Below are 14,233 nucleotides of genomic sequence, written 5' to 3' on the forward strand. Positions count from 1 at the left end.
AGACACACACAGAGACACACTCACACACACAGACACACACATAGACACACACACACACGCACACATGCACACACGATGCTGTTGTAAGGTACATCATCACATCACAGCCCCCTTGTGACCCACTGGCAGCAGTAGGTAACCCCATACAGGCTGTGACCAAGTGCAAACTAGGAGTAGTGATTAAGTTCTGCCCCTAGGGAAAACACATTGGAGTGTGGGGTAGGCAGAGGGATGTTGCTATTTTCATACCCAGTCTAATTTGTTTTAAAAAGTGAATCAGCTGCAAAACTCAGGATGTTATTCATTGCTGGTCACCTATTCCCTGGCTCATGACTGAGTATGACACACTCCCGTGTCATTCCAACTTGGATTCTTCCATGCAGGAGGTCCTAGAGGGTGGCAGGGAGGAGGGCAAGATTCCAGAGAGACTCTCCTTAGACCAGAGGTTCTCAGCTACATTGGATTGTGCCTCCCCAGGGACTACGGATTATTTATCGATGTCCAGGGACATTTTTCATTTGTGTACTTTGGGCTAAAGTGATGGAGGCACTCCCATCATTTAGTGGGGACAGGGTAAGGACAAGGCTGAGCATTCTACGTGGAACTTGCTCAGGAAGAATCCAGCCCCAAATACCAACAGTACCAAACTGACTTTGAGAACCTGCCCTAAACCAAACACCAAGCCACTCACCTCTGACCCAAGGAATGCGTTCTTTTATTCATTTTATTTTCTGTGTCTGTGCTTGTATGAATGTGTGCACGTGTGTGCATGCATGTGTGCATGCTTGTGTGTGTGTATGTGTGTGTGTGCGTGTATGTATAAATGTGCACTGTGCATGCCGTGCGTGTGCCCACAAGCACCAGAAAAAGATAGGGTCCTCTAGAACTGGAATTAAAAACAGATGTGAGCGGACAGATGTGGATGCTGGATCTTCTGCTGCCGTAGCATGTGCTCTTAAACACTGAGACATTTCTCCAGCAAATCTACAGGGTGCTGAGGAAAGGTCTTCAGGTGAGTTGAGTTTGAAAGATGCAGCCTATATGGGCGTCCCCGCATCATTCTGCAAGTCGTCGACCATTGGTGCTTTCCTCTTTCACTACAGTAGAAGGGCCAAGAAAGATGTTTGCAGAACTCATTTCGAGCTGGAACACCATAGATGTCCCCTCACTGGTAATTTTCCAAGGCTGACTGACTGATCCAACTGAGAAAAAAAAAAAAAAGTAAGCTGAGACAGACAGGAGGACGAATGAGATGACCCACCCTCTTCCAAAGGAGGGCTTTTTCCAGCCAGGCATTCTGGGGATCGTGATGTCAAATGTGGCGTGGTGCTGCATTTTAATTAATTTTACTTCCTTTCAAGACCCCAGCTATTATTTCAAAAACACCAATAATACTGAACACATGTGGGAAACACACAGCCAGCTGCGGCTCAAGAGACCTGGGGACGTGCTAAGCCGTATGTCACCTGGAGTGAAGAGAAGTCAGTGAGGAGGGGGAGCTCCCTAGTGCCCTCTGGGACTTCAACACCTTTTCAGCATGTCACTGTCTGTCCACTCTTTCTGTCACCAGCCAAGCCCCTTGCCAACCCAACTTCTCCACACCCCATAGAAACAGCCAGAGCGGGTGGGGTGGCGGCCTTTGGAAACCCTGGGTTAATTATTTTATTGGCAAGAGGAAAAATAATAATAATGAAAGGAAAGGAGCATTCTCTCACTTCGGAAGAATGCCTCACCACCGGCCTTTGCAGAGTGTGAAACTCCTCACAAGCTGTAGCCAGCTCTGAGTTATGACGTGAGACCGGCGCTGTCCGCGTTCTTTTTTCCTTGATATCTCTCACCTACCCTGTGGGTGAGGGAGTGGGACCACCTTCCCACCTACAGGTAAAGTAAGGGTATCACATTTGGAGGCTGGGGTCCTGAGGGTGTCCCCTTGCCATTTGCACCTCACGTCTCCACTCCTACAAGAAAGACTATCTCTCCTCTACCCTTGGTGTTTTGCTAGACGCTTCTTGTGCTTGGGTACCCCTTGCCTCGTGGTGAGAGGCTCATGCAAACTGAGCTGGGAATATCTACGCTTGTGTTGAACCTCGTCACTGTGGGACTGAAAGTCTCCTGTCTCCATGGTCTTGAGTCCTCTCATCCCAATGATACAGCCTTATTCCCAGTTTCCAGAAGGAAAAGGTAAAACCTAGACAAGGTGAGGTGCCTCCAAGGCCATGTAACAGCATGGCTATGGGGACTCTTGCATAGCGTATAGACTTTCTATAACCTGCACTAATCTGTCCGAAGGAGATAATCCCCACTCTTCTAATGCCAGCTACCATGGAAATTCTTCCAAAGTCCCAGAATTATGTGGGCCCTGGGCACTGCACCATCTAATTGCCAGGATCCAGGTGACTGCCTTTACCCCATGCCTTCCACTGGTATCTGCCTTCCATTTGAGTCCAAGATCATTCATTGCCCAACTGGCCTCATAGCTCCTGCCTGGTCCTTTCCTAGAAACAGAGGCTGACCCTCTCTGCACTCAAACATCACTAGCCTGTCCCCACTCCCAGACCACCCTATAAGGTAATTTTAGTGTCACAGATACTCCAACTCTGTCAAAGGTACTAAGGGCCAGGCCAAAAATTGATTTCATGATTTTATCAGTCAGGGTCCTCTAGAGGAACAAACCCAACGTAACAAAGAGAATGTATTTTTTACACACACATTTGTATCGACAGGGAGACAAGGTAGTTCAATGGTGGCTGTCTTTACATCAGAAAGTCTAGATGCCTCAGTGATTGCAATCCGGAGATATAGGCTGTGTGGATTCCCAGACATTCTCTGGCCTTTAAGCTATGTTGGAAGACTGAAGGAGCTAGGTTCTGACGTCAGCAAAGGATTGTGGCAGCAGTGGCTGTGACAGGGTCCATAAATGCAACAGCAAACAGGTAAGAAAACACTCCCCCCACCCCCATGACTGCTTTACAACTGGGCCTCAGGCAGAAAGTGCTGCCCACTCCAGGGAGGGTCTTTCACCCTCAGTCAATTCTTCCTGCAAAGGCCTTCACAGACTTGCCCAAAAGCACATCTCTTAGTTGACTCTAGATCCAATCAGGCTGTCGATCAAGAGCAACCAATCACATCGTGTATTGAGGTCTTATCTCCACCTGAGCTGTTCTGAGTACAGATGGCCTAACTTCCTTGCCAAGCCCTGAATGACAGAAAGAAGACAAACTAACAATAGGTCCTGGTACTGCCAAGAGGGTTGACATCACAGCTAATCCATTAAACAGGAAAAAAAGAGGACCAGAGCAGTCAGGTTGTTTGCCTAAGGTCACATAACTAGCAAGGAAGGGAGACCTAATTAGACTATTGTAAAAAAAATAAATGAAAGCATAAAGCAAAACTATCACTAGAGAATGTGTCCAGCAAGGGGCAGAGATGGTAGCCATTTCCTTAAGGGATCCCTAGAAGGATAAAAATCATTTTCCATCTTCTCAAGCGGTCATCGGTTGGGAAAACAGGATGGTATCTCTGTGGGTTAATCTAACACACAGCTTGTTATTTGTACATAACCATCCTTTCCCCCACTGGTCTTATCTACAGCTGTCTGTGAGTAGTCAGAGCTATCAATGCTCGCTGCTGTAACAAATACTCCCCATCTCTGATGTCATAGACTAAAGTCCCACGGTTCAGTCTTCCCTTGCTCCAAATGGATGCTCCCTCAAGGGCCTCCGAGTGGAATTCTGAATGACTCCCAGAGCCCAGCTCCTTGAATTTTGTCTTTCTGTCATGCCATAGAATAGAGGAAAAGAACACAATGTGGTATCATGAGGACACCTGACCAGACCAGCTTGAAATGGAGCCTGTCGGACTCTGTCCATGGCCCTTATTTCTTGAGCATGCAGTGAGTACATGAGCCCACTAACTACATGGGAGGCTGGGAAGTGTTGATTTCCAGGTTGTCTCGGATGAGATAAGATCCTGTTGGTCCCCGCTGTACCCATGAATCCACTGAGGTGTCTCCATTCGCCCCTCCATGGCATGTCCCCAAGGGTTGGCCTTGATCAATGTGATACTCAGGGCTAGACATATTCCTGTAGACGTGGTCTGCTCCAGCCAGAAGACCCTGTAAATGTCACCTTCCTGGATCTGCATGCCATCTGTCCGGTAAGGCAGCCTATGAGCATTTTCCTGGTCTTAGCAACAGTCACACTGGTAGATCGTATTATGCTTGCGGTCAACTGGAACCTCCAGATCCCTTTCATGTGAGCTGCCGCCAACTCAGAGCTCTCTAATCTAGTCCTCGCACTGCTTCTGAATTTGAAACCACATGAAATTGAACAGCGAGAGCAGAAAGGGACCCCGACACTTGCATCATACATGCCGGCTCTGCTCCTTGGCCTGGTGTCATCTTTAGACGTTCTTGATCTTCAGTCAGTTCCCTGATACAAAGTGTGGCAGGGATGGAGCCCCACCCCCCCCCCAGTCCAACTGACTTGAAATAAGCCTTTGATTGATACCTTGGGCATGTTTCTTTAATCATCTGGGAAGCTGCAGAGCGGGACCACTCTGCACCGTCCGCGTCCACTCTTTTAAGCAGACGGTCCAATGAAACCTCATTCATTTAGTGCTTACTCTTTGAAAGCATCTAATTTCCCCCAATCTATCATCCTTACCGAATTCAGCACGCAATAAACCCAGCTAATCTGTAGCCAGAGTGATTTAGCTGATGTCCCACAGCTTATTGTTAACAGAGCCCCAGTTAGGATTTAAGTATCTTGAACACCCCCACCCCCACCCCCGGCTTCCCACACAACCAGGAATGTAATGTTCACTCAGTGTACCTCAACATTAGAAACTGGCGCTCGCTCGGTACCACTCGGCCAGCGGGATTCTGAGATGCTCACACATCTCTGAGCTTGCAGCACCCCATCCATCAATCCGTCTTGCCCTTCCAATTAGGAGGACAAGAAGCGCAACTGCCAAATGCCATGTTGGGTAAGCTACTTGGAGTCGTTGGGCATGACTCACACCACGTGCAGGTCTGTGCTCATCATGTGCTTGAGGGGGAACCCCCCCGCCCTCATCCCAGATCCCAGGATGTCCATCAAGCCCCATCTCCCTTTCACAGCATCCGGGGTCACCTCTCAGCGAGGAAGACTGCTCAGAGCAAGCAAAGCCCTGGGTCCCCAGTCGTCACTGCAGAAGTAGAAATACCTGGGTTATTTTTAAGCTCAAGGTCCTTCTGAGGCTGTAGCCAAGAAGAGGTTCTGTGGATCTGATAAGAAACTGCACTAATTAACACTAATTTGCTGGTAAGGAGATGTTTCTAAAGGTTGGAAAAACTTGTTACTTCAAGTAGACCAAATAACCTTCCCCTTCTCCATCCAATATGGTTTACGTGATTAATTCTTACTTAATCCTTTCATCATAAAGCAGTCAAAGGCAAACCTAAAACATAGTGAAATTATCCTGAATTCTTGATGAAAGAAATTCTTTGTAACTACAATATGTGTGTGTGCGTGCGTGTGTGCGTGTGCGTGTGTGTGTGTGTGTGCTTGTGTGTATGTGCACGTGTATGTGTGTGTGTGTTTAAATCTGTGCATTCAGGCTCTTCCTAGAGAATAGGAGGAGGAAGTCTTCAGAATTCAAATAATATTTTGTTTTCCAGATTCTAGAGTCACCTGTCTTGTTCGTTTGAATTTTTCATGCTGATATGATTAACCAGGTAATGCTATTATAAGTGGAATCAAGCCCCAGACTATACACTTCCCTTCATTGTCACAGCTAATCTTCCCAATGGTAGAAATAAGAAAAGCAAATTAGCCCCATTTACAGATAGAGAAAGTGAGGCTTAAAGAAGCCATACAGCAGGAAGCTGGGGAGACAGCTCAATAAACAAGCACAAAGACTTGAGTCTGATCCCCATAACCTGTAAGAGAGGTGGTGCACTCTTGTATTTCAAGGGCTGAGGATGTGAGAGAAAGGAGGCTCCTTGGGGCTTGCTGGTCAGCCAGCCTAACCTACTTGGCTAGTCCTAGGCCTATGAGAAAGCCTACCTCAGAAAGGGCTGGGAAGTACCTGAGAAACAGACCTAAGGTTGTCTTCTAGTCTCATTCACACATGCACACACACACACACCTCACACACATGTGCACAGGAACACACACATATGCACACAACTCATACATGTGCACAGAAACACACACATATGCACACACCTCATGCACATGTGCACAGGAACACACAAATGCATAATCTCATACATACACATATACACGCCTCATACACATGTGTACAGGAACACATACATATGTACACACCTCATGCACACATATACAGGAACACATACACACATGCACATACACACCTCATACACATATACACAAGGACACACACATATACACATACACACACGCCTCATACAGAGGTACACAGGAACGCCACACACACACACAACACAGGTCACCTGTTGCACAGAACTTGCAAACCTCAGCCTGATTCTAGCAAAATTATTTTTTGAGACGACACAGGCAGTGGCTAATGACTGTAGGCTTTCAAGGACCCATGGAAATGCTTGAAACTCTTTTTTTAAAAAAAGCTATTGGCTCCCAAATACAGAGAACTGCAAGATCCTTTAATTTGCCTTCCAAATTTTTAAGTTACCTATTTACAAAATAGCATTGTCCATATGGCCATTAGTCAACTCTCAGTTATAAGGAATACAAAAAAAGCCGAAATTGGAAGGTTAGAAAGTTATTATACTCTCCCCATTCTCCCTTCCCTCATGAAATTACACTTAATGTGGGGTGGGTGGGGTGGTCTTTAATGTTCTTGGGTGGGATCCCTAAAACTAAGAAGCCTTGGAGACTCCTAATTTCCCACACGAGCCCTTGGTTCCGAGCCTTGCTATACTGCATTGCAATATCCAAAGGAATAGCTCAGTCTATGACATCACATAGGTCTTTTGTTCTTGTTATTTTTATATTAATTTACTCATCAATCTCTCCCATACCTTCTCTTGTAGTGTACACTCAAGTTTGAAGGCATAAAGCCTCATTTCTTCAAAGAACAATCAGCGACGCTCCAACATAAAGGGTTTGGAGTAAGTCGGAGGCCCTAGGGAGATGGTGCTATTGGCATATACAGTATTTCAGAATGGTTAGGACCAGGGCAAGACCAACTGGGGGACTGGACTCTATCACGGGTTCAGCAAGAACTTGGCCCAGCTCAAAGAGACTAGCTCACCCCTGGGGGCAGGACCAGGCTGTTCCAAGTGAGTTGGATGGGTCATGGGTGCAGGAAATGTGCCAAACCTCAGGTCCATCTGTCTGCAGAGAAGTCACATGCAGTGTGCCGGTCACCACAACCCCTGCTTCCTTGAGGCAGTGTCTAGGCCAGGAGCGCTGGGCAGGTACCCAGCTATCAGGAGACTCCCTGCCCCTGCCCCTCCCCCTCCCCCTCCCCCTCACCAGGTCCTTTGTATCCCTCAGAAGCCAAAGCAAACAAACAAAGCAAAGGTATGATCTCGAGAGAGTTCTAGACAGTCCAGCCAAAGGGAAGCAGAGGGGAGTTTCCGAATGGTGCTCACATGACTCCTGCTAGCACCCCTCCAACCAAACACCAACAGCCTCTGACGTTCTCCCAGTATTTGGGGGAAGATACTTTTTTTAAAAAAATTTATTTATTTTATGTGTGCAAGTACATTGTAGCTGTCTTCAGACAGGCCAGACGATTCGGGCATCGGATCCCATTACAGATGGCTGTGAGCCACCATGTGGTTGCTGGGAATTGAACTCAGGACCTCTGGAAGAGCAGTCAATGCTCTTAACCGCTGGGCCATCTCTCCAGCCTCAGGCAGATACTTTGGAGTAGCTGCCCTGAAACCTCATTACTACCATAACTCTAGAGGTTCTGAGAGGCACAGTTTTTCATTTGCAATAGGAAGGATTCAGAGACCCCGAGTGGCTGGCATAAAGGCGCATGGTAGAGCAGGGGCAAAGCCCTCGGTGAAACCAGGATTGTTGTCCTGAGAGAAGTTAGGTTTCTACAATTCCTCTGGTGTCCCATGGGCTGTTCCTCCAAAGAGAAGTGACCTCAAATCTTCCACTTTGGAATACTAAACCCCAGAGGCTGTGGGTCCTGCTGGGAGAAGGTCCCCAGTGATGAATAACCCAGATTTTTTACTCCCAAGTAATGTTTGTGTCCCCAGGACCTAGTGACTTAGATGATATTTGTCATTCTCATGCTTAGGCTAAGCCAGAAGCTGACTCATGCTGGATGAGTGGGCAGGTGTGGCCACCCTACCATGACCCCTCCCACACACAGACACTGTAGCTTCTCCAGAGCTAGCCTGCCCACACCCACCCACCCACCCACCAAGGTGGGGCAGCTTCCAATCCAGATGAAGCCCCTTTCTGGCCACACCTTGGAAAGTAGCCATTTGGCCATTTGGGCTGTCATGTGGCTTCTCACTTTCTGTCAGTTTGGGGTGCCTCCCTTGGAGCACCTGGAACATCTCTCAGAATGGAACTGCTCCACCCACCTCATGCTTCCCAGCAAAGGCACGGCTCAGAGACACCCCAAAACACACTCAGAAGCTCAGGATATGTTATGAGACGGGAACATCTTAAGGACATCCAGAAGACCAGGCACCTCTTAAAATCGTACTGTGTCTACCAAAGTAATCACTCAGCTTAGTCTCTAGTGCTTATCCAGGCAGTGGGCATGTGTAGGGACCCTTTGACATCAGCCAAGGACCCTGTAGGTCCCTAAAACAAACACCGTGTGCCTTCAATGAGTTCTGGGGCTGGTGAGTGAGATGTTTAAGGACACAGGTGCATTGGGACTGGAGATGTGGTTTTGTTGGTACAGTGCTTGCCTAGCATGTATTAGGCCCTGGGTTCAATCCCCAGCCTCACATAAACTGAGTGTCACTACAGCACGTGACTATATTCCTGACACTTAGCGAGTGGAGGTGGGAGGATTATGAGTTCCGAGTCATCTTTGGTTACACAGTGAGTTCAAGGCCAGCCTGGACTATATGAGATTCTGTCCCCGCCCCCACCTCCCAAAAATTCAGGGCCTGGAGAGATGGATCCGTGGTTAAGAGCACTTGCTGAGAAAACGTAAGAACCCACATAAAACCATGGCGTTGTTATGTGCACAGGTAACCTCACTGCTGTGGGGAGCAGAGACAACAGATCACTGGGACTGCTGGCTGCCAGCTGCCAGCCTAACTCCTAGGTCAGCCAGGACTCTGACTCAAGGCGGAGAAGGATAATGCAAGACATTCGACCCATTCCCCCCTGGCCTCTGCACGTGTGCACAGATGCACACGTCTGCATACCCACATGCACGTAATCCAATTTTAAAAAGTCAAACAGATCGATGGGGGAACGTGTACCATATAGCTCAAACCCAGAAGAGGGGAGTTCACAGGTGTAGATAAGGCATCCTCAAGTGGCAGGAGCTTAACTCATTCTCCCACCCATGAAATGTCCCCTGGCAGGCTGAGCCAGGAGTTGGAAGGGAGATATGGCTTGCAGTAGAGTCTACAACCAAAAGCTTACCTCTGCTAGCTCCACCTGACGCTTCATGATGAGACAGAAACTCACGCAAGATTGTGTAGGGGTGTTCTCCCAGAGAAATCACAAGGGTCTTCAGGGCCTGTCCCTTGGGCTGGTAGCATATTCTCTAGAACCAGGAGGCTTGTGTTTGAGGGTCTCATTCAAGGGAATTTGCCTCACTAGAGGCAACATGCAAGCCCGAAAGACAGGCTCAGAAGTGTGCCGTTGGCAAGCAGAGGTTATGGAGGGTGAGATTTCCTTTTGGCTGGGTCATCTTTCTCATGGTCCTGCTAAGTCTCAACTATTTCCAGTAAATGTGTCTGTACACAGGACAGTGGGTCACCTTCTGATCCCAGCTGCTGCCAGGAACAGTGGTCAGCAGCGAGAGAGATTGTCAGCCTCCTTAATCCCCTGACTCATCGTGGGCTCCAGAAGGAGTTGGCTGAGCCTAGGCAGGCTTCTTCCAGTAAGAAAGCAGACACCCTCAGGTCACTTAGCTCCAAGGTGGCTCCACAGAACGAAGGCTCTGAGGTAATGGGCACACGGGCTAGCATGTATGGGAGGTAGAGAGAGGGTCATGAGATATGAGGTAACTTAGACTTTTCCTCTTAGCAGACCGGAGTGCTAGGCGCTAGGCTACAGATTCAGTACCGTTATTTCAGCTCTTCAGGAACGTGCTAGATGATTCTCCCTCCATCTACAAATGAAGAAACTGAAGACCAGCAACAGAAAGCCACTAACCCTCCTCGGGTCACCCCATCCAAGTGGCTGCACAGAGAACTGTAGCTGGTTCATCTGACGCCGACATCATCTCTCCCACAGAGCCACCTCCTGCCACATCTCCTACGAAAGAAAAGCTTTTCTGGTTATTCTGGGGGCAGATGGGCAGGGCTAAGAGATGGGGTACCAAGAGTCAGAGAGAAACAGAGCGCACAGGCTTGAAATGTAGGCCGCTGGCCTCAGCTTCTCCCACCTGCCTTCACCCGATGCTCCTTTCTCTGTGGGCTCAGACTAACAGAGGTCGCACCAAGGAGTGGGTACCTTTACGCAGCCAGCTGAAGCCTATACCTCCACGTGTGTTCCATTTCCCATCTCCTGCCAACTCTGAGGTGCCAGGCAGCCACCTCCCTACCACCCAGAGAGTATGGAGAGCACCAGTGCCTGGCGCGAAAAGTCCGCCTCGGAAGCTGTGTCCCGGCTCGTTGCACTCAGCTGTCAGATTAAAGAGGCTCAGAGTAAGGTCGTCCTGCTCGGGGACTGGCAGGCCTATCCTACACCAAGGCAGTTGGTCCTTCTTTCCTCTGGGCTATGCAGGAGGCCGTGAGACATCCTGAAGCAGCCATGGACAGAGAACACAGCCCGAGTTAGCATCAACTTTTCCTTCTGACCACTGCAGAAGGCTGGAGTCCTCAGAGGCCTCGAGTGATCTTTGTCTGGGAGAAGGAAGTTCAGGAGAGTTGGGAGTTTCTCGATGGAGGACACTGGCCCAACCCTTAGGCATGTCGTCCTGCTCCAAGGAAGGCATCCTGCACATGGTTTGTTTAGGGTAGATCACTCCAAAAGACCTATCGTGAGGAAAAATCACAAACTATGAACCAGGGGGAGAAAACCAGGTCGAGCTCCTCAGAAGTAGGCCACCAGCAAGGAATGCCTAGAGCCCAGTGTTTACAAAATGTCTCCGGCCTGGCACTCGTAGTACATGGAAAACATCAGCTATCCAGGAGGTTAGAATGAGCCCTTTTTTTGTTTTGTTTTGTTTTGTTTTTCAGAAGGGCCAAGGTGATGGTTACAGACACGGCAGGTGTATAGCAAGAATATGGATCCAGACCTACCAACTCCAAAGCTGGCAACATCATCAATCCCGCTCCACCGGCAGTAGACAGCTCTGAGGCTGCCTGTCTGTCGCCTACAACCCTCGCTGGATTTGGAAGCATGGTGTGTTCGTTAGCTTTCCCATTGCTGTGATCAAACAACTGACAGAAGACACAGAAGAAGGGAGCAGCTCGTTTCAGTTCATGGTGTAAGAAAGGACACAGTTCATCTTGGCAGGGAAGGAACGGCCGTAGAGAGGTGTGACAACGGCTGATCACATCGTGTCCTCAGACAGAAGTTGCTGTGGGCTTGAGTTCTCTGCTGTCCACCCCACTCCTTTTTTTATTCAGAATGGCACCCCGACTTACAGGACGACAATACCACCCACCTTCAGACCCTGTCTTCCTTCCTCGATTAAACCTCTCTGAGAAGCCTCACAAAACAAAACCCCAGAGCTCTGTCTCCTGGGCAACTCCAAATCCAATCACGATCAAAATAAAGATTAATCACACATAGCCCTGGCCTCAGACTTATAGGGGGCTTCAAGACCCCCTAGTTATTGGAGGCAACTCACTGTGAGAGTTCCAGACCTGCAAGGCAGCTCAGATCCCGCCTGGTCTCCTGTGATCCTGAGCTGGTGACTAAAAGAAGAGGAATTATGGGTAAAGTGTTGAGGCTGCTGGCTCCAATGCCCTAAAAGCTCCATACATCATAGCTCTTGTTCTTGTCATTAATATCAATGTGTACCTGACTCTGAAAGACCGGGGTCCTATGATCAGGCCCGCCTGAACTGATTCCTCTCCTCTAATCCTCAGCCTAGGAACAGGTTTCTTGACAGGCAAGTGGCTGATGGCTCAAGGCAGGCAAGGGAGGAGGGGCCGAGACTCAGCGTCAATCACATCGGGGGGAGCCAGACATGCTCACCTCTCCCTCCAGCTAAGAAAGACACAGATTCCTCTACCAGGGCTAGAAAAGACAGGTGCGTCTTAATCACATAAGCTACCACCCAGAACTCCATCTGTCTGTTAGGTACAGCTCACCTCAATATCTGTCGAGAAGTCAGGAGCTGGGGCACGCAGGATCACCATAGGTCTGGGAGGCGGGGAGGACAGGTGATGCTGAAGCACGCAGAACAAAGACCAGAACAAAGAACCATAGAAACTCCTGTCCTCAGGAAAACTACTTTGGCAGGTAGGTGAACCACTCCTCAACTTGACGTTTACAGAGAGAGAGAGAGAGAGAGAGAGAGAGAGAGAGAGAGAGAGAGAGAGCGCGAGCTGGGGCTATGCCTTAGCCATCTCAGATATCGGAGGAACATTTTGAATGACAACTGCACCTTTACCTCAGCCCTCCTCTCATTGGCCTTCACCAGGACGCAAAATTTTCCCACCGCAGCATAGACTTCCTCTAAGTCACAGGTTCCAATATCTACCCCACATCGTCTCCGAGAAAGAAACACTGTGCCCGTGTGGATGTTCCCAAGACCCTTCTGCTTGTAGTCACCTCTTCTGCCCCAACTTGGATTCTCACAGCCCAGAGGTTTCCGAACACCCAGCCAGCCAGCCCCCAGCCAGAACCCTGGGTATTAGGCAGGCACCTAGCTCAGATGGAGCTGGGCTCCTAACAACCAAACTTTCCCTCCAGCACCACCGCTCACCTCCTCAACTTTGTCTCCACCCTTCCCTGTCCCCCCACAACGAGGCAATAATAGCCCATTTTTATATGGAAAACACTAAACTCGGACCGCACCTTTTAAAAGATATTTCCACTTCGCAGCTTGAAATCATAGTTTACCTCTCTCTCTCTCTCTCATTCCCCACAACCGCCTCGTGGCACACCACACACACACACACACACACACACACACACACACACACACACACACCATGCACATTTCGCTACCAGACTTCTCTAAGCCACTCTAATTGAAAAGGCATGATTTAGGCTAATTGACAGCAGATGGGTTCGGCTGCAAAATTTGGAGAAGCTTTGGTGGAACATGAATTACAGCAATGAAGCAAAATTCCCCCTCCCCCGCTTCTTTTTATATCTTTCTTCGAGCTCCGTGGCCAGAACAACTCAGCAGAAATGAGAGGAGGGGGAAAAAAAGTAATTAGTGTTTAATTTTTTAACAATTTTTAACTCCCTTTTTAATTGCTTTACATAAACCTGTCCTAGAATTTTACAGCCTTCAAATCTCTGTCTAAGTCTGGTCCCTTTCTGGTTTTAATTACAGGGAGGCTTGTCTGGCACATTAAATTAGAAGAAAAAAAATGCACACACAATTTCAGAAATATTTTTGCTGCTGGACTCCCAACTGAACATCTAATATTTCAGTGTGAGAAGGGGAAGTGTGGCCCGGGAGAGCTGTGGTAGGAACAGATGGGGACCAAGGGATTCTACAACACTGGTAAGCCAACCAAAACCTGTCTGCTGGAATCCCCGGGAAGGAATGAGTTGTCCGGGGCAGCACCTGATGGCTTGTGGTGGCCCTGTGAACTCAGTAGAGCTTCCTTCCCCAAGATTGTATGGATTCTTTCAGGCTTTGGTCAGATTGTAGGCCATGTGTGTTCGTGCATGTGCGTGTGCGTGTGCCTGTGTGTGTGTGTGTGTGTGTGTGTGTGTGTGTGTGTGTGTGTGCGCGCGCGCGCGCGAGTGTAGGTGCTCATGTGTGCACAGGAAGCTGAACACCTGCTTGGCATGCCTGTGGAGGTCAGAGGACAACTTAGCTGACATTCATTCCTCAGGCACTACCCACCTACAAGGGTTTTTGTTGTTGTTGTTGATGGTGATTTTTGGGTTTGTTTGTTTGTCTTTGTTTGTGAGGCAGCATCTCTCATTGGCTGGAAGCACAACAAGTAGCC

The sequence above is a fragment of the Rattus norvegicus genome, chromosome 10 (assembly GCF_021556685.1).
Source record: "Rattus norvegicus strain SHRSP/BbbUtx chromosome 10, alternate assembly SHRSP_T2T, whole genome shotgun sequence".
Lineage (NCBI taxonomy): Eukaryota > Metazoa > Chordata > Mammalia > Rodentia > Muridae > Rattus > Rattus norvegicus.